Raw genomic sequence first — 18,787 nt, forward strand, 5'->3', positions numbered from 1 at the left:
GAAGGAAAACATAGGTACAAAGAAGGTAGCTGTGAAGAAACCATGGGTAACAGAAGAAATACTTCAGTTGATTGATGAAAGGAGGAAGTACAAACATATTGCGGGAAAATCAGGAATACAGAAATACAAGTCGCTGAGGAATGAAATAAATAGGAAGTGCAGGGAAGCTAAGACAAAATGGCTGCAGGAAAAATGTGAAGACATCGAAAAAGATATGATTGGAAGCAAGGCTAAAGAAAATCAAGACACTTTCATAGGATTTGTCGACCTGGAAAAAGCGTTCGACAATATAAAATGGTGCAAGCTGTTCGAGATTCTGAAAAAAAAGTAGGGGTAAGCTATAGGGAGAGACGGGTCATATACAATATGTACAACAACCAAGAGGGAATAATAAAAGTGGACGATCAAGAACGAAGTGCTCGTATTAAGAAGGGTGTAAGACAAGGCTGTAGCCTTTCGCCCCTACTCTTCAGTCTGTACATCGAGGAAGCAATGATGGAAGTAAAAGAAAGATTCAGGAGTGGAATTAAAATACAAGGTGAAAGGATATCAATGATACGATTCGCCGATGACATTGCTATCCTGAGTGAAAGTGAAGAAGAATTAAATGATCTGCTGAACGGAATGAAGTCTAATGAGTACACAGTATGGTTTGAGAGTAAATCGGAGAAAGACGAAGGTAATGAGAAGTAGTAGAAATAAGAACAGCGAGAAACTTAACATCAGGATTGATGGTCACAAAGTCAATGAAGTTAAGGAATTCTGCTACCTAGGTAGTAAAATAACTAATGACGGACGGAGCAAGGAGGACATCAAAAGCAGACTCGCTATGGCAAAAAAGGCATTTCTGGCCAAGAGAAGTCTACTAATATCAAATACCGGCCTTAATTTGAGGAAGAAATTTCTGAGGATGTACGTCTGGAGTACAGCATTGTATGGTAGTGAAACATGGACTGTGGGAAAACCGGAACAGAAGAGAATCGAAGCATTTGAGATGTGGTACTATAGACGAATGTTGAAAATTAGGTGGACTGATAAGGTAAGGAATGAGGAGGTTCTACGCAGAATCGGAGAGGAAAGGAATATGTGGAAAACACTGATAAGGAGAAGGGACAGGATGATAGGACATCTGCTAAGACATGAGGGAATGACTTCCATGGTACTAGAGGGAGCTGTAGAGGGCAAAAACTGTAGAGGAAGACAGAGATTGGAATACGTCAAGCAAATAATTGAGGACGTAGGTTGCAAAAAAAAAAAAAAAAAAAAATTGAAATTTGTGGTAAGGACTGTGGGACCACACTGCTGAGGTCATCGGTCCCTAAGCTTACGCACTACTTAATCTAACTAACTTACACTAAGGACAACGCACACACCCATGCCCGAGCGAGGACTCGAACCTCCGAGGGAAGGAGCCGTGCGAACCGTGACAAGACGCCCTACACCGCACGGCTACCCCGCACGTCCTGTGTATTGTCAATCTGCTTTATAAAATAAAACTACTAACGTTATTTGCATGAATCATTGTACACCATTCTGAGAACGCAGCATCCCTTAGGCACCCTATAAGAAGACGAGGGGGCAAGACCCAACAATAGCCTCTATATACAAAGTCCTAAATGTAGACTAAATAGTATAAACAAAAATATGTACATGTTCCATTTCATATGCAAAGAATAAAGACGAAATGCTTATGACATAAAAGCTGTGTTTTATTTAGTTCTGATCAGACGGTCCCAAAGTAAAAATTATCAACATACTACAATATTATACACAACTGAGGACGGACGACATGATTACAAAAGTTGAAAATGTCTTCACGTCTATGCCTTGAAAAATTTGTTGTATTTGTTTCAGTCTCTGTCTACCTCTACAGGTTTTCCCCTCTACAGTTCTCTCTAGTTTCATTGAAGTTATTCCCTCATGTCATACCCTGTCATATTATTTCTTCTTCTTTCAGTGTTTTCCATATATTCCATTCTTCATCGATTCTGTGGACAACCTCTTCATTTCTTATTTTATCGTTTCATCTAATTTTCGGCTTCCTTCTATATCATCACATCTCAAAGTCTTCGATTCTCTTCTTTTCCCATTGTGCATGATTCACTACTACCGAGTGCTCTGCTCCTAACGTACGTTCACAAAAATTTCTTCCTCAGCATGTTTGATACTAGTAGACTTCTCTTCGCCAGGAATGCCCTCTTTGCGTGTGTTAAGCTGCTTTTCACGACCTTGCTTCGCAGGGGAGATTTCTAGAAGTCGGTCAGGGGGGGGGGGGGGGAGGTTTGGGGAATTGGGGAATTGAATATTGCTTAACAAAAGGAGAGTTGGGGTCCTCCACGGACAAACTGGTAAAATTTGGTGTTGCTTAAAGTAGTTTTTGTTAACTGTTTTGGAGTTCAGAGTAAAAAAAAAAAACTTATTTTAACATGGGAGATTTCATAAATTACATAAACCATAAAGAAGATCAACTTACAACAAGTAAGTTTTCATTAGTTTTCTGGATACAGAAGATTACATGAATGTAAAAACTTCAACTTGACATGAATATAAAAAAATTCTGTAACAAAATTCACTGGATATCTCTGTCTTCTGTCCAATTTGTCATGGTCATTCGTCTCTGTTTCTTTTTACTCAATATGTCAATGGTATTTTCAATGTCCATATCTATTTCTTCATGGATGTTTGCAAGAGCCAATCCATTTAGTCTCACCTATCCCATTGTGTTATGCAAATAAATCTTTATTCGTCTCAACGTAGAGAAGCTTTGTTCAGGAGTCCTTATGGTGACAGTGACAGTCCCAAATATTTGAAGTAAAACATATACGAGGGCTATCCACAAAGTACATTATGTTTTCGTTTGTGTCCGTTAGGGACGGGGCTAGCGCGGCCATCTTGGTGTCATGGCATTCCGCCGCTCAGTCGGCATCCTGCCGTGCTAGTGAGAGGTTCGTGCTGTACTCCGTTGAGTTACTGTGACAGTTTGAAATGTCAGCGTTAATTGAAAATGCCGCGAAGTGTGAAGTGCGTGCTGTAATAAGGTTTCTGACTGCAAAAAACTGTACACCGATAGAAATCTATCGGCAGCTTTGTGAAGTGTATGGGGACAACATAATCACTGAAGGTGGAGTGCGTCAGAGGGTCATAAAATTTAAAAATGGCCGAACTAACGTTCACGACGAAGAGCGAAGTGGAAGACCCAGCATAGTGACTGCCGAACTTCTCGAAAAAGTCGATGCCGCGGTCCGTGAAAACCGTAATTTCACAATAACGGAACTCTCTATGAGTTTTCCACAAATTTCACGAAGTTTGTTGCACGAAATCATTACCGAAAAGCATGGTTACCACAAGTTTTGTGCAAGATAGATACCAAAAATCTTGACAGAGATTCACAAAAATCAGCGAATGGCAGCAGCGTTAACGTTTTTGGACGCTTACTAGAAAGATGGCGACTCATTACTCGATCGCATCGTTACTGGTGACGAAACATGGGTTAAGCATGTGAACTGCGAGACAAAGTTGCGATCAATGCCGTGGGGGCACACAAATTCCCCCCAAAAACCCAAGAAATGCATGCAGACAATGTCGGCAAGGAAGGTGATGGCGACTGTCTTTAGGGACAGAAAACGTGTGATTTTTGTGGATTTCCTGGAAAGAGGCACTACAATAAACTCTCAAAGGTATTGCCAAACTCTGCACAACCTCAGAAGAGCAATACAAAACAAGCGCAGGGGAAAGTTGGGCTCAAAGATCTTGCTGATTCACGACAACGCCTGGGCCCACACGGCAAATGCCACTCGTGAAGTTCTCGAATCTTTTAAGTGGCAGCGAGCGACTGCCACTTATTCCCAGCAATGAAGAAGTGGTTGGCTATGCAGCGTTTTGATGACGACACACAGCTTCAAGAAGAGGTAACCACGTGGTTGAAGGCGCAGGCGGCCGAATTTTACGACGAAGGAATTTCCAAGCTCGTCCATCACTACGATAAGTGCCTTAATTTAAATGGCAACTATGTAGAAAAGTAGTATTTACGTGTGGCTTTCATCTGTATATAATAAAAAAAATTTAATACTTTATTTATTTTTAATTCCAAAACGTAATGTACTTTGTGGATAGCCCTCGTACATTTGGGAAAAACTGCAATTCACAGTTCTTTAAAGTTCAGTTGTTGTTTCAGGTCTTTTACTTTCATCAGCCCGCTTTTTCTTCCATAGTTTCAGCTCTCCTTTCATTAATATACACCCAATTTATATTAATAAATAATAAGATGCCCATTTCAAGTTAAATGATATTTATTGCCGCGCGGGATTAGCTGAGCGGTCTAGGGCGCTGCATTCAGGGACTGTGCGGCTGGTCCTGGCGGAGGTTCGAGTCCTCCCTCGGGCATGGGTGTGTGTTCGTCCTTAGGATAATTTAGGTTAAGTAGTGTGCAAGCTTAGGGACTGATGACCTTAGCAGTTAAGTCCCATAAGATTTCACACACATTTCAATATTTTTTTTTTGATATTTATTGGTTTAGATAGTAAGCTATTTGCCGCTCTTATTCTATTGTTAAATGTGTTTGAAATGTAATACATTGCATCCTGTATTGCTATATAATCATAAAAAATGATTGAACCTATTGAAGTACTATATTCGCTGATCTGATACCCCACTATATAGCCCCCATAGCCCCCCCCCCTTGGCGCCACCCCTGTTGCTTCGTGTGTCATGTGTTATTTTGCTTCCAACGTAGCACAATTCCTTAACTTTGTCTACTTCGTCAACCGCACTGTTAATGTCAAGTTTATCGCTAAACCCATTTCTGCTATTGCTCATTACTTTCATTTTTCTGCATTCTATACTCTGTAGTCATTAGACAATTCATCCCATTCGACAGCTCCTGTAATTATTCATCACAGACACTGATGTTAGCAGTATCACTAGCGAATCAAGTCATTGATAACTTTTCACCCTGGATTTGAACGCCACTCTTAAATCGAGCATTTATTTCCGTCGTTGCTTGTTCAGTTTGTAGATTGCACAGTAGGGACGAAAGACTACATCGTATAGCGTCCCCAGTGCTATATTACGAAAAGACTTAAAAAAACAGTATTTATAAAGAAGAGACATTTAAAAATTGAATAATATATTTTTATCATGTAGCCGTAAAATAATAATTTCTCTGTGTGAGTTTCGAGTGCAAAGAAATATAACTAAATGATCTAAAGAGACGACAAGACACGCTCTTTTGTTAATTTTTTTAGTCGTCTTCACTTCTTCTCTTGTCTTGGTTGCGTGTAGACGGACATCTTGCGAGTGCTGGCAAATGTAAGCATATTTGTATGAGTTAAGCAGATAATATATTGATTTAATATTATTGTGCACTTTTAATTTGTAAGAGGTGATCCCGATTTCATGTCCGCCTTCCTTGAATTAACCTGCATTCAAGTAATTTACAGTTCAACAATCGCAGCAGCCGATGCAGCAATCGACGCCATTACGTGGCGATATTAACTTATGAAAAATTAGCGGAAGCGAAAAACTCGCTAACTATTAACATAATATTAATTTTTCTCCACAGCCGCCCGACGTTGCAGAAAATACGTAGCTTTAAGATTCTTAGTTTCAGTACCATAGCCGAGAGCCAGAGCCAGGACTCCGACTACGATACAATGGTTAACGGAGGTAAGAAAAAAATACTCTCGCGCGTTTGTGGGCCGCAATTGTAATTAATAACTAAAGATCTTTTGCTTTAAAGTGAACTGACTAGCCGAGGAAATTAATATGAAAAGTTTATTCCAATGTTCAACTTGTATGCTCGTGTTTTAAGATTCAGCGAGTCTAACATTCATTAACATAACAAATAATTTAAGATTAATATTGTTAAAAAGGAGAACTTCACAAAAGCATTTAACCGTAAATCAAAATTGAATGAAATATCATTTTTATTAAGGCCCACCACGTAAGTCGCCAACAATCAGAATAATAATAACAATAATATATTAGGTTACGACGGCCGACGGACGCGAGATTGGCGCCGCAACTTTGGGGGCCGATCAAAGAAAATACGAAATTTATTAAATCTGACTCTATTGTAATGAATGCAATTATGTATGTGTATAATTTTTGTGAAATATTAATGCCTATATGAATTCTTTTATATGTACAACAACAAATCCTCACCCTGAGGAGAGCTGGAGAAGAAAAAGTGTAGAAAAGAAAAAGGATTTCGATAAACAGAAATAACTAAAGTAAGGCCTATTGTACAAGCATCCTGTGTAGCTCTGTGCGGAATATCGAACCCATATGCACATGAGATACCTTCGGTGAAAAAAAATAGTAAGTAAAGTGCAGTTTAAATTGCGTGTATTTGTGTATTTATGCGTTTATCTTTGGAGGGGATAATTATTCGTGTGTGTATCAGTGTTAAAGATTTGTCAGTGGCTTAAAGTGAATTTAGTATGAGTAAGATAGGACAACCTAAAGCATCCGTACCAGAAGAACAAAATTCTGTTAATATGGATAGTGAGGGTCATTTGCAATACGTAAACGAATCCCAAGCCACCGCCTCTGATAACATAATTTCCGGAGCGGAGGGCGAGGATCTGTGGACGGTGAATGACGCTCCACAGCAGAATGGGAATAGAGTAACAACTCCACTGCCTGGGCAGGGGGGCCAATAGAGTGCTAGATTAAGCAGGGCACCAGTATGCTCACCGATTGCAGACTCTTTTGCTGAATTTCTGCGTAGGCTCGAAGAAAGAGATAGGGAAAGAGACGAAAACTGGCTCAAATGCTACATGAGCAGGAGAAAAAATTAATGCAAAAGCTCAGTGAACAAGAGCAGCGCACTGAAGCAAAACTAGACAGTATCCAAAGCGAACTTGCCGAGATGCGGGACGCATGCAAAGAAATACCCGATCTTGTGCAAAGCTTAGCCGGCGAGATGCAAAAACTACAGATATCGCAGGCTAGGCTTGAAGACAATGTCCAAAAATTAACCACCCGCGTGGCTAATGTGGAGATAGATGCACGGAAAAGTATTGATACATATTTGGAAGTGCAAGCTCAAAAAGTCGAAAAAGAATTTAATGAATGGCTAGAAGTAAAGGATCGCGAGATATCTGCAAAGACTGAAAGCGACGTAAAAACAGCTGTAGAACAAGCGACTGCGGCCGCGAGTGTAAATATTGACGCTAGCGCTGCCGCACTACATGCCGAATTAACACAGATCAAATCCCGTGTGACTGCGGAGTTGCCAAATTGGCAACAGGAGGTCGCGCGGAGACTGTCTGCGTTGGAAAGCAATGTAAACAGTGGCGGACAGATGAATCCGACTCCGCGTACTGATAACTATAATAACGCAGACTGTATGCAGGGTGCGAGTGCGCAACCGCAACCTAATGCGAATTATGAGCACAAACAACATGCGATACCGTGCAGCGCACATCACGAAGTAATGAATGTCACAGAATGTAGCAATCAGATGTGCAAAAAAGAGGACAATGTAATAAAACACAGGACATTCCAACCCATCAATAGCGAAAAACGAAATGTCCACCCTGTGGTATTTATTAAGAGCTTCAGAAATGTGTTTCCCAGGACATGGACGGAAAGACAAAGAATACAGTTCGTGGTCTCCTTTATTCAAGGTGACGCAGCACTGTGGGCCACCGACGTGTCCGAAAAATGTCTAACGATGCAACAGTTTGAAGGTGCATTCTTGCAAAAATTCTGGTCCGATAGCGTCCAAGAAAGACTACGCAAGGAGTTTTACAGTCCAGAAATGTACAATCCTAAGATGGGAACGTTATGCAAATATTTCGAAAAGTATGTAAACAAAACCAGGTACTGGGACGAGCCAATGTCCGATCGTGACATAATCAGATTAATAAAAATGAAGTTGCCCAGTGAAATTAAAAGATATTTCATCAATGTGCCGGAATACGATATTCATGGAAATAGTGGACTCTGTTGACTTATTGATCGAAGATATGAAAACCGAAAACAAGTGGAACCATGCAGGCTGTAATCAACAAAAAGCCGATTACAATAGCAGCCACAGTAACGGTAGTAACTTAGTACCAAATGGTAACGGGAATAGGCAAGAGCACCGGCAACAGAATCGAAGCACAAACAGTGGCAATGGTTATAACGGCAACGGTTATAATCGTCAAAATCTAAAGAGACATCATGATGGACGCATGAGTAATGGATATAATGGTAACGGCAATCAGCAATGGCGGAACAACCGAAACCAGTGGCGTGGTTGTAATGAACCGACACCACAGTGGCAACAAAACACAGCGCCACAATGGAACGCCAACCCAGGTCCATCAAAGAACATGGCAGGAAGTTACAAACGACCACCGTAAAACGAGGGCCATACACAATATCAAAATACGCCATTGGGGAGGCAAGGCGGCCAACCCAACAGTAGCAACAACAGCAACCAGAACCACAATGTGAGGTTAGTGGAAGTGACAGACAACTGTCAACCCACTAATGCTCATCCGTTAAACTAAAGACAGCCACAATACGCTCTCCGTTGTTGGCTGCAGTATGGTGTAGTGAGGGCACATTCACGGATGACAGCCATAAACTTTGTATGCTGAAATACAATGAGGGAATAAAAACAGAAAAGGAACTTGTGGACATACCGCAGAAATGTAACCGAACCGACAAAAGTGTTGTGCAGGCTATATTGCAAGCAGATATGTACGGAGCACCAATACAGATAATAGTCGATACCGGTGCGTCAACCAATGTCATGAGTGCAAATTTTTATAAGTACTTGAGTCATTATAATAGAATACCAGTGTTGCCAGTGAAGAATTGTCGTGTAACAGGTGCAATAGGTGCATAATCTCATATCATAAAGCACCAGGTACAAGTCGAGTTTACGGTAGGAAATGAAGCAATGAAAAGCTCGTTCCTAGTAGTTAAGGGATTAGGTGTTGCTTGCATCCTGGGGATGGAATTTTTACGCCAGAGGGACGCAAAAATCGACCTCTTGTGCGGGGAAGTACGCCTTATGAATGAGGGTACACGTGTAGTTTTGCCATTGTTGAGGACACGGGAAGTGGACGGTAAATATTGCCGGAACTTTCAGTCTAGATTCGAAGGAATACAGGTAATGAATTTATATTCTGACTTAAGTACAAGATAAGCACATTATAAGGAATTTATTACTGAAGACAAAGAGGAAAAAGGGAAACTGATAGCCATGAAAGTCAGGGAGTCAGAACATTTGACTGAAGCACAACAAAACGAATTGACTTACAGATTATGAGAATGTGTTTTCGGAAAAACCCGGTGTTATCGAGGGCTACACCTATACCATCGAAGTGGTACCTCACGATCCTTTCTGTCACGCAAACTACACCATCCCGTGGTCAAAGAAGGAGGCAGTTACGAAGGAAATAAGAAAAATGCTTGATTGGGGGATAATTGAACCATCTCTATCTCCGTACAGCAGTCCGCTCGTTGCAGTAGCGAAAGCGGACGACAGTATACGTGTCGTGCTTGATGCGCGCGATATTAACAAAATAATTGTACCTGTCAGAACGCGACCAGAAAACCTGGATGAACAGATACAGAAGTTTTATGGAGTTAAATATCTGACCTCTGTCGATATGCGTTCGTCTTATTGGCAAATCCCACTAACTGAATCATCAAGAAAGTACACTCCTTTGTGTTTGCCGGCAGAAGTTACCAATTTAAAGTTTTACCATTTGGATTAAATGTTAGTGCAGGTGTCTTCATTGCAGCGCTCGATACAGTATTAGGACCACATTTGTTGGACCGAGTAACGTTGTATGTCGATGACTTATTAATAGCTACTCCCGATTGGGAAAGCCACATGGACACGCTGAGATGCGGACTAAAAAGATTTTCTGAGGTAGGCGTAACAGCAATCCTCGCAAAATCCAAATTTGGCAGGGAGAGAATAAAATTTCTTTGTCATGTAATATCACCTACAGGTATTGTGCCCGATCCGAAGAAAATGGCAGCAACTGAGAACTTCCCTCCTCCTAGAACCAAGAAACAGTTAAAGGCATTTCTGGGTCTAGTGTCATTTTTCAGACGATTCATACCTGACCAGCTTTTAAATGATAATACCCCGTTAAACTTGTTGAGAAAGAATACACCCTGGATATGGAATTAACTGTGCCAGCAGTCATTTGAGCAAATACGACAAGCCCTTCTAAATGGTAATCTACTGTCACATCCTGACATGTCAAAGGAATTTTGCCTTGCTGCAGACGCTTCCACTGTCGGACTAGGCGCTTGTTTATTCCAAATCGATGAGGAAGGTGGAGACAAGAACGTAAGAATAATCGGTTTCGCAAGCCGAGTGTTGTCAAGTTGTGAACGATCATATACAGTCACAGAACTCGAAACACTAGCAGTAGTATGGGCCATGAAGAAGTTCAAATATTATGTGTACGGAAAAAAAATGTAAAAATTTTCTGTGATCATCAGGCCTTAAATTTTTTGCTGACATACAGGTTAATGCACGACAGGTTGACTAGGTGGGTGCTTGCTCTGCAGGAATATCAATTTCAAATAATGTATAGAAAAGGTTGTGACAAGGTAGTACCTGATGCTTTGCCACGGTTGCCGCAAGGCCTGCCTGAGCTAACAACAATACTAGAACAGGCAACAGAGTACAAAATTTTAGTTATGAAAAACCCTACTTGTCGAAAAAAGTTCCTGCAGGCGTGCAAGCAACTGACTAGTTTACAGGACGAAGATCCCGCCTTGGGAAAACTCAAACAAGAACTCCTCGCTTCGGGGGGAAAATCAGATAGGTAGCCATTATTTTGTGCAAAATAGGGTATTATATTACCGAAAGGATGTTAACAAGGACTTGTGGTGTATCGTACCGGAAGTATGTATCAGTTATTTAACCTGGCACGTGCACCTTTCGTGAATTGCACCCTGTTGTTCCTAACAAACCATTACGACTGGTTTCTGTTGACATTCTAGGGCCACTACCCACTGGCAGAGGTGGTGTGAAATATATATTTGCTGTATATGATGCCTTTTCCAAATTTCTAAAATTGTATCCCGTAAAAGCTTCAACGGCCACACCCCTCATTCAGAAATTACGAACAGATTATTTTGTTAATGTTGGCAAACCACAGATCATATTATCCGATAATGCCACCTATTTTACTGGTCTCAAATGGAAAACGTTTCTACAAGAGCAAGGTATTAAACACATTTTTGTAGCTCGATTTCACCCGGAGAGCAGTCTTGTAGAGCGTACCTTTGAAGAGTTGAACAGGTTCATGAGAACTTACATTCCGAATCGCCACACAAAGTGGGCAGAATACGTTTCGACTTTTGAGGAACTCCACAATAGACTGCCACATTCAGCCACCGGTTATACTCCACTAGAAGTCATGTTTGGAAAGAATTAAACCGACAGCTGGCGTACTGTACCACGACAAGTTGTACCTCACGAACAAATTATAGCTGAGACTTTAAATAACTTAACGAGGTGCGCGGAGCGCCGAAAGGAGAAGCATGAAAAGAAAATAAAGAAGGTAACAGTGTATCAACCAGGTGACTTGGTGCTAATAAGGACTCATCCCAAGTCATCTCTGTTAGCGAAAAAGAATAAGAAATGGCAACCGGTGTATGCTGGGCCCTACAAAATCATAGACATACCACATGGATGTAGCTATTTGTTGGGTGACGTAGAATCGGAAGAGATCAAAGGACTCTATCCTTACAAAGACTTAAAGAAGTTCGCTCAGTAGAGCAACGTTTACATATATGAGTAGTAGGTTAAGTTTTTAGTGTATTTTTTTCTGTGAGTAAATGTTCAGATTTTAGTGTAACATTTAAAGACAGTCAGGCACACAAGATTAGTGTGACTCAATTTCGTAGATGTTAAGGAATAACAGTATATTTAAGCAATTGCATTTTGAAAGAAAAAATGAACGTAGGTTTAAGAATAATTTACAAATTTCATTTTTAAAAATGCTTTAAAAATATATTTAAAAAATTCAACAGCATGTAATGATGAAGGAATTTTTCATTAGTGTGACATGAATATTTTTGAACTGTAGTAGTAATGAAACTTATGAAATTCAATATTATAGTGTGTATGTTGTTCCATGTATTTATGTCTATACCAATATTGAAATATGCTCAATCATAATTTACTAAACAACATGAGTGCAGGGTGTACATCACCCAAGGTGCCTCATGTGTTGTGGACAAGGTTCAAAGCAAATCAGTAGACGCGACTACCGCTAAGCACTGTTAAAATATATTGCCATCTGCTAAGGCAGAGATTTGCACGAATTTATCGTGTAAACAAGTCACAAATCTAACACTAATCTAGGAACTTGCACGCTAGGCCTAGAGTATAAAATGTGTACAATAATGCGAGAGGCAAAGTTTTGTATAGTCGAGCCTGGCTCTGGTGGGCAAGTACGCAATGAGTGGGCAGACATGACACGGGGGCTTACCTCAGATGAGACGGAAATACAATTGTATAGTCAAAAAATCTGAAGGCAAGTACGACTCTAAGTGGAAAATGAAAAGAGATAATTAGTGCGAGAGACTGGTAAAATCCAGCACGAGCCAAAATCCAATTCAGACTGAATGAAATACATTAGTGTTTGTGAACTAATCGAAACAGTTACTTTAAGCAGTGTGAAAAACTGTGAAGGTGAAACTGTGATACGGACAGTGAAGTGCTAGTATTGAACGTTCAACAGCGGTGAGGACGCTAAATGCCAATATCACGCACGAAAAACTGTGAATTTACTTATAAATGTGAACCCACAGTCAATATTTTTGGGACAGACTGTATTTTCAGTGAGTACAATAATGCGAGATTGGAATGCGATGCGTGGACTGTTGCAAAACAGCGACCGCAGAAACGGCGAATGTTTGTGCTAAGCTCGTATTGGGACACTCACCAGTGCCTGCGAGTGCGGCGAAAACATAAATAATTTTATCAAGACAAAAACTGACGTGTAATGGAAACAGTGGCGCATCAAAGCTTCATTCACGGGAGAAGATCCATGTCATGTATTCTGCAAGACAGTGCTGGCTTGACACTCGGAGACTGGCGAACACTTAACAACAACTGCCGCACTAATAAATGCTTCTTTCCCACTAGCGTAACCATCTGCATCAGGAGGGAAATATTACGTTGGTTGCGTGTATGTTTCACGTACTACGTCGGAGCTGCGTGGCAGAGCTGACTTCTGCCAACAAGCGCGGGGGGCGGATATCATCCCACTCCGTCACGCCCGGGCGAGACAGAAGCGCATCGCCAACCGTGCAGCCGATCAGCTGATTCTGACGTTCCACGACGGCGAGACACGCTGGCGTCGAGCGGGCATTGACCTCTCCGCAGCCGCCGCGAACGCCGAGCACCGAACACACCAACCGGCGACGTCGCGAGTTAAACGTCGCGGCGTAGATCATCAACGACACCGCAATCAATTGTTATAATGACCTCATTTCTTTGCATAGTGCAACGAAAAATAGTTGACAAAGTACGCACATCCTGTACTCCAATGACATCCCAAAAAAAAAAAAAAAAATTTAAGTGAAAGTAACCAAAGCAGTTAGTCTGTCGCTCCGCCGAGGTTTTCCCCAGGGTTTCCCTACGGCCGTGCCAAATGGGGAGCGAACAGGTGACACCCCTGTGACTTAAAGTATTACAGACTAACTCGTGATTGTATACCTTTGAACACTGCAAAAGTTGCAACCCTTAAAAGAAGCAGCCAAAATGAAACTAATTGTATTCTATGTCCTTTTCTTTTGTACATGACTGTATACGTAACCAATTGTATATTATATTGTTATGTAAATAACTTCATCTGTATTACACTTTGTGTGCAACAAACCTCAGTAATTACAACGATTTAAACATACGATGTGACATATGTAGACTGTGAAAGAAAAACCTGTGTGTGGACACTGTAGACATGAAATAGGAAATATTTATGTCAAAAACCACGAACATTTTTTATGACATAAACATTTCGGGGGGCAATATAGCGTCCCCAGTGCTATGTTACGAAAAGACTTAAAAAACAGTATTTATAAAGAAGAGACATTTAAAAATTGAATAATATATTTTTATCATGTAGCCGTAAAATAATAATTTCTCTGTGTGAGTTTCGAGTGCAAAGAAATATAACTAAATGATCTAAAGAGACGACAAGATACGCTCTTTTGTAAATTTTTTAGTCGTTTTCACTTCTTCTCTTGTCTTGGTTGTGTGTAGTCGGACATCTTGCGAGTGCTGGCAAATGTAAGCATATTTGTATGAGTTAAGCAGATAATATATTGATTTAATATTATTGTGCACTTTTAATTTGTAAGAGGTGATCCCGATTTCATGTCCGCCTTCCTTGAATTAACCTGCATTCAAGTAATTTACAGTTCAACAATTGCAGCGGCCTATGCAGCCATCGACGCCATTACGTGGCGATATTAACTAATGAAAAATTAGCGGAAGCGAAAAACTCGACCGCTATTAACATAATATTAATTTTTCTCCACAGCCGCCCGACGTTGCAGAAAATACGTAGCTTTAAGATTCTTATTTTCAGTACCATAGCCGAGAGCCAGAGCCAGGACTCCGACTACAATACAATGGTTAACGGAGGTAAGAAAAAAATACTCTCGCGCGTGTGTGGGCCGCAATTGTAATTAATAACTAAAGATCTTTTGTTTTAAAGTGAACTGACTAGCCGAGGAAATTAATATGAAAAGTTTATTCCAATGTTCAACTTGAATGTTCGTGTTTTAAAATTCAGCGAGTCTAACATTCATTAACGTAACAAATAATTTAAGATTGATATTTTTAAAAAGGAGAACTTCACAAAATCATTTAACCGTAAATCAAAATTGAATGAAATATCATTTTTATTAAGGCCCACCACGAAAGTCGGCAACAAGCAAAATAATAATAATAATATATTAGATTACGACGGCCGACGGACGCGAGAATCGCTGTCTTACACCTTTTTTTTTTTTTTTTTGTAATCTAAGCACTTGGTTCTTGATCTGCCATATTTATTGTCACTATCGGTTCTTTTGCACATCGTATACTGCCCCGTCTTTCCTTATAGCTTACACCTATGTTTCTCAGAATTTCGAATATTTCCCACAATTTTACGTTGTCGATTGCTTTTTCTAGGTCGACAAATCCTATTAAAGTGGCTAGATTTTTCTTAACTCGTGCCTCAGTTATTGTAAAGCAACGTCAGAATCGCCTCCCTGATGTCTTTACCTTTGTAGAGCCAAAGTGGTCGTGATTTAACAAATCCTCAGTTTTGTTTTTCCTATTTCTGTACATTATATCTGCCAGCAACTTCGATGTATGAGCTGTAAAGGTAATTGCGCAATAGTTCTCGCTCTTCGAGGTTTTGTGGATCATATTTTTTCGTCAGTCTGAAGGTATGTCTCCAGGATCGTAGCGTCTACAAACTATCTTGGATATTTGTTTCCTTGTCATTTCGCTCAGTGGCTTTCGGAATTCGAAGGTTTGTTGTCTCTGCTTCCCCCTTATTTAATTGTAAGTCATCCAGATCTCTGTTAAAATCCTTATCACTGGTTGCTCTAGGTCTTCCATATCAGCCCCCGTTTCTTCTTCTATTGCGTCATCAGAGAAGTCTTCCGTATCGTAAACGCTTGCAGTGTACCTTTTGTCCGCTCTCTTATTTGTGTAAGCACAAGAAATGCTATGCGTCGGAACATGGAATGTCAGCAGTCTGAATTTGTTGGGGAAACTAATAAACACTAAAATGGAAATGCAAACACTAATTCATGTAGTAAGCGCCAGCCAATTGAAGTAGAAACAGGATAAGTTTTTCTGACTTGCAATGGTGTGATTGTGGTTACGTGATTTCTACGTTTTATTTGTTTCTGTGGATGTGAATGTGGGTTAAGTGTGCCTCATATACGGTAGAGTTCGTTGTTCTTCCCTCTTTACATATTTTGTGTTTCCTACCTTCATCCTGGCATGGTTACGGAGACGGGAATAGATGTGATTGCGTCATGCACACCTTAAATGTTTCATACCGACTTATGGGTGCTTCTTTCTGCACCAGAGTATATTTCAATGTATTACCAAATATGTCATTGCTCCTGATATTAGTTAGCGTAAGCCTTCAGAACCTTATTGCGACAATCAGGGATTTTGATGCCAGTCCATGATTGTGAAATAGGCTTTAGACCTTTTTTTTGCTATGGGTGATCGTAATGTTCAGTGTTCTAACGTAATAAAAATAAATAAATTTTAAATTCAGATCGTCACACTTTCTGATTCAGATGGTTGCCTCAAGACACCGTATCGAATTTTGTACTTGATTATTTTCCACGTGTTACATACAGTGTTAATGATACAAGGTTAGATATTTAACAGAATATCAGCGTCGCTGCAGACATATCAGCAGTAAAAGCGAGTAAAATCTTTCTACGAGTAAGTGCCCTTTGTTTGCTGTTGTGCATTCTAGGCGTACAATCGCATGTGGATTTGCAAAAAGACTAGATCGCGCCCCTTTCAGTGCATCAAAGTAACTGAAAGTTGCCTGTTAAATAGCCACTTTCACTCTTCAATTATATTGTTATTATATTTCTCGGACCAGTTGTTGCTTAAATAATGCCACCAAGGTGGTATTCTGTACCAAGAATTGACTGAAAACAACTTCGTCATTTTGTGTAGTCTTTGAAGCTTACAGGAAGTTATTTGTTTGGTTTCCAGTTCAGTAAACTAATCAAATCGCTACCCGCCGAGTGAGGAGCTCTGAGCTGAGGTGTGATGATATATGGACCCCGTGGCGTACGTCATAGCACGTGACACTATAGGTCTTACGAGTTGCAGCGACTGTGTCCAGCGGGAAGCTAGTTACTATTTGAGACCACTTCAATACCTAGTAGTCGCTCTTTTAAACAGACTCACGCTCTCGATAACATTTGATAAATTTAAGGACTTTAATGAGTACCTTTTCATTGATATACTGATTTCCCACCTGGACCAGGACATAGCCGTACTTTCGTGAAGTACGTTGGGCAAGGTAACTAGTGTGACGTCACATTGGCACACCCAATGTTACTTACATTGGACTAGCATTCGGGAGGACGACGGTTCAAACCCGCGTCCGGCGATCTCGATTTAGGTTTCTCGTGATTTCCCTAAATCGCTTCAGGCAAATGCCGGGATGGTTCCTTTGAAAGGTCACGGCCGATTTCCTTCCCCGTCCTTTCCTAATCAGAGCTTGTGCTCCGTCTCTAACGACCTCTTTTGTCGACGTGACGTTAAACACTTATCGCCTCCACTTCCTCCTCCCAATGTTAGTTTTATTTCTATAGAATATTCGCCGCCCAGTTATACTTACTGGATTCTGTTAGTCAAATATACCTGGAGCCAGTCACATAATTCAGAAGGTACTCCGTTGATCGTACGTACACATGAATGTTATGAAACTTCCTGGCAGATTAAAACTGTGTGCCCGACCGAGACTCGAACTCGGGACCTTTGCCTTTCGCGGGCAAGTGCTCTACCAACTGAGCTACCGAAGCACGACTCACGCCCGGTACTCACAGCTTTACTTCTGCCAGTATCTCGCCTCCTACCTTCCAAACTAACATGAATGTTAGTTTGTGTGAATGTTTCAGCATAGCTCTGGAAATCCTGGAAGAATTTCAGCCAAACTTCTCTGTTGTCTACGAAAATCATAATGTTAGTGCAGACAGGTAATCAGCATATGTATTGGTGGGAGAAAAGTCCGAACATCAAGAAATAATTAATGTAGAGTAATCTAATTTCTGGGATACATTTGTCTAGGTAACACATTTAAACAATTAACCTTGCAAGAGCGCAGGTTAAAGTAAGCACGAGAAAATTAATGGCAAATGTGATACGGTGGTACATTAATAACTGATGTAACCGCCAGAAGGTTGAATGCAAGGATGCAAACATGCATGCATTGTGTCGTACTGGAACCAGGTGTCAGTTTGTGTGATTGAATTCCACGCATGTTGCTCTTGATGGACTATCGAGCAGCCAAAAGCAACATGTCGACACTCTGTACAGCAGGTAGAATCACCAGACTGACGCACATGTTTGCTGTTAGGGTGCGAGGGATAGCCACGAGAGTGCTTCTGCTGTCATACGAAATCACACCCCAGACCTTACTTAACTCCAGGTGTAGGTCCAGTTTGTCTTGGTCACAGACAGGTGCTCACCTGACCTCCTTCTAACCAACACAAGGCCATCAAGCAGAGTCAACGCGACAGACCTCCACTCTGCCAGCCAATGAGCTCTCGCCTGACATCACAACAAATGGCAATGGTCTGGCGTCAGTGGAACGCACACTGCGGCATGTCTGCCTCGGAGCTGTCCTTGAAGTAACCAATTTGTAACAGTTTGGTGCCGACTGCTGCTCGAGTCTCTGCCACAGGCGCAGTACGATGCGCCACAGCCGTACACCGAACACTATGGTCTTCCTACTCGGTAATGCCAAGTGGCAGTCCAATGCCCCGCCTCCTGTATCTTCCCGTGACCACCACTTCCAGCGGTTATGTACAGTGGCTACATTCCTGCCAAGTCTTCCTGCAGACACCGCGGAAGGAACATCCAGCTTCTCGTAGCCTTATTACAAGACAGTGAGCTGTTGATAATGGCATCTTCGTCGTCTTAGAGGAATTCTTCACTAAAATCAACTCCTTACGTCCAATGTCAATGGTAACTAACGACCGTTAAAATGAGTGTTTGGACTAAACCTGAACAGTGGCGCTACTAGCGTCACTCTTAAGTTGC

General features: G+C 41.0%; 1 protein-coding gene across 1 annotated transcript in view; it reads right to left on the reverse strand.

Moving 5' to 3' along the window:
* The window catches only part of LOC126237466 (dehydrogenase/reductase SDR family member 11-like), a 100,440-nt gene that overhangs the window by 15,586 nt on the left and 66,067 nt on the right, over positions 1-18,787 (reverse strand). The window lies entirely within an intron of this gene.

Source organism: Schistocerca nitens, chromosome 2, assembly GCF_023898315.1.
Source record: "Schistocerca nitens isolate TAMUIC-IGC-003100 chromosome 2, iqSchNite1.1, whole genome shotgun sequence".
NCBI classification, from domain to species: Eukaryota; Metazoa; Arthropoda; class Insecta; order Orthoptera; family Acrididae; genus Schistocerca; species Schistocerca nitens.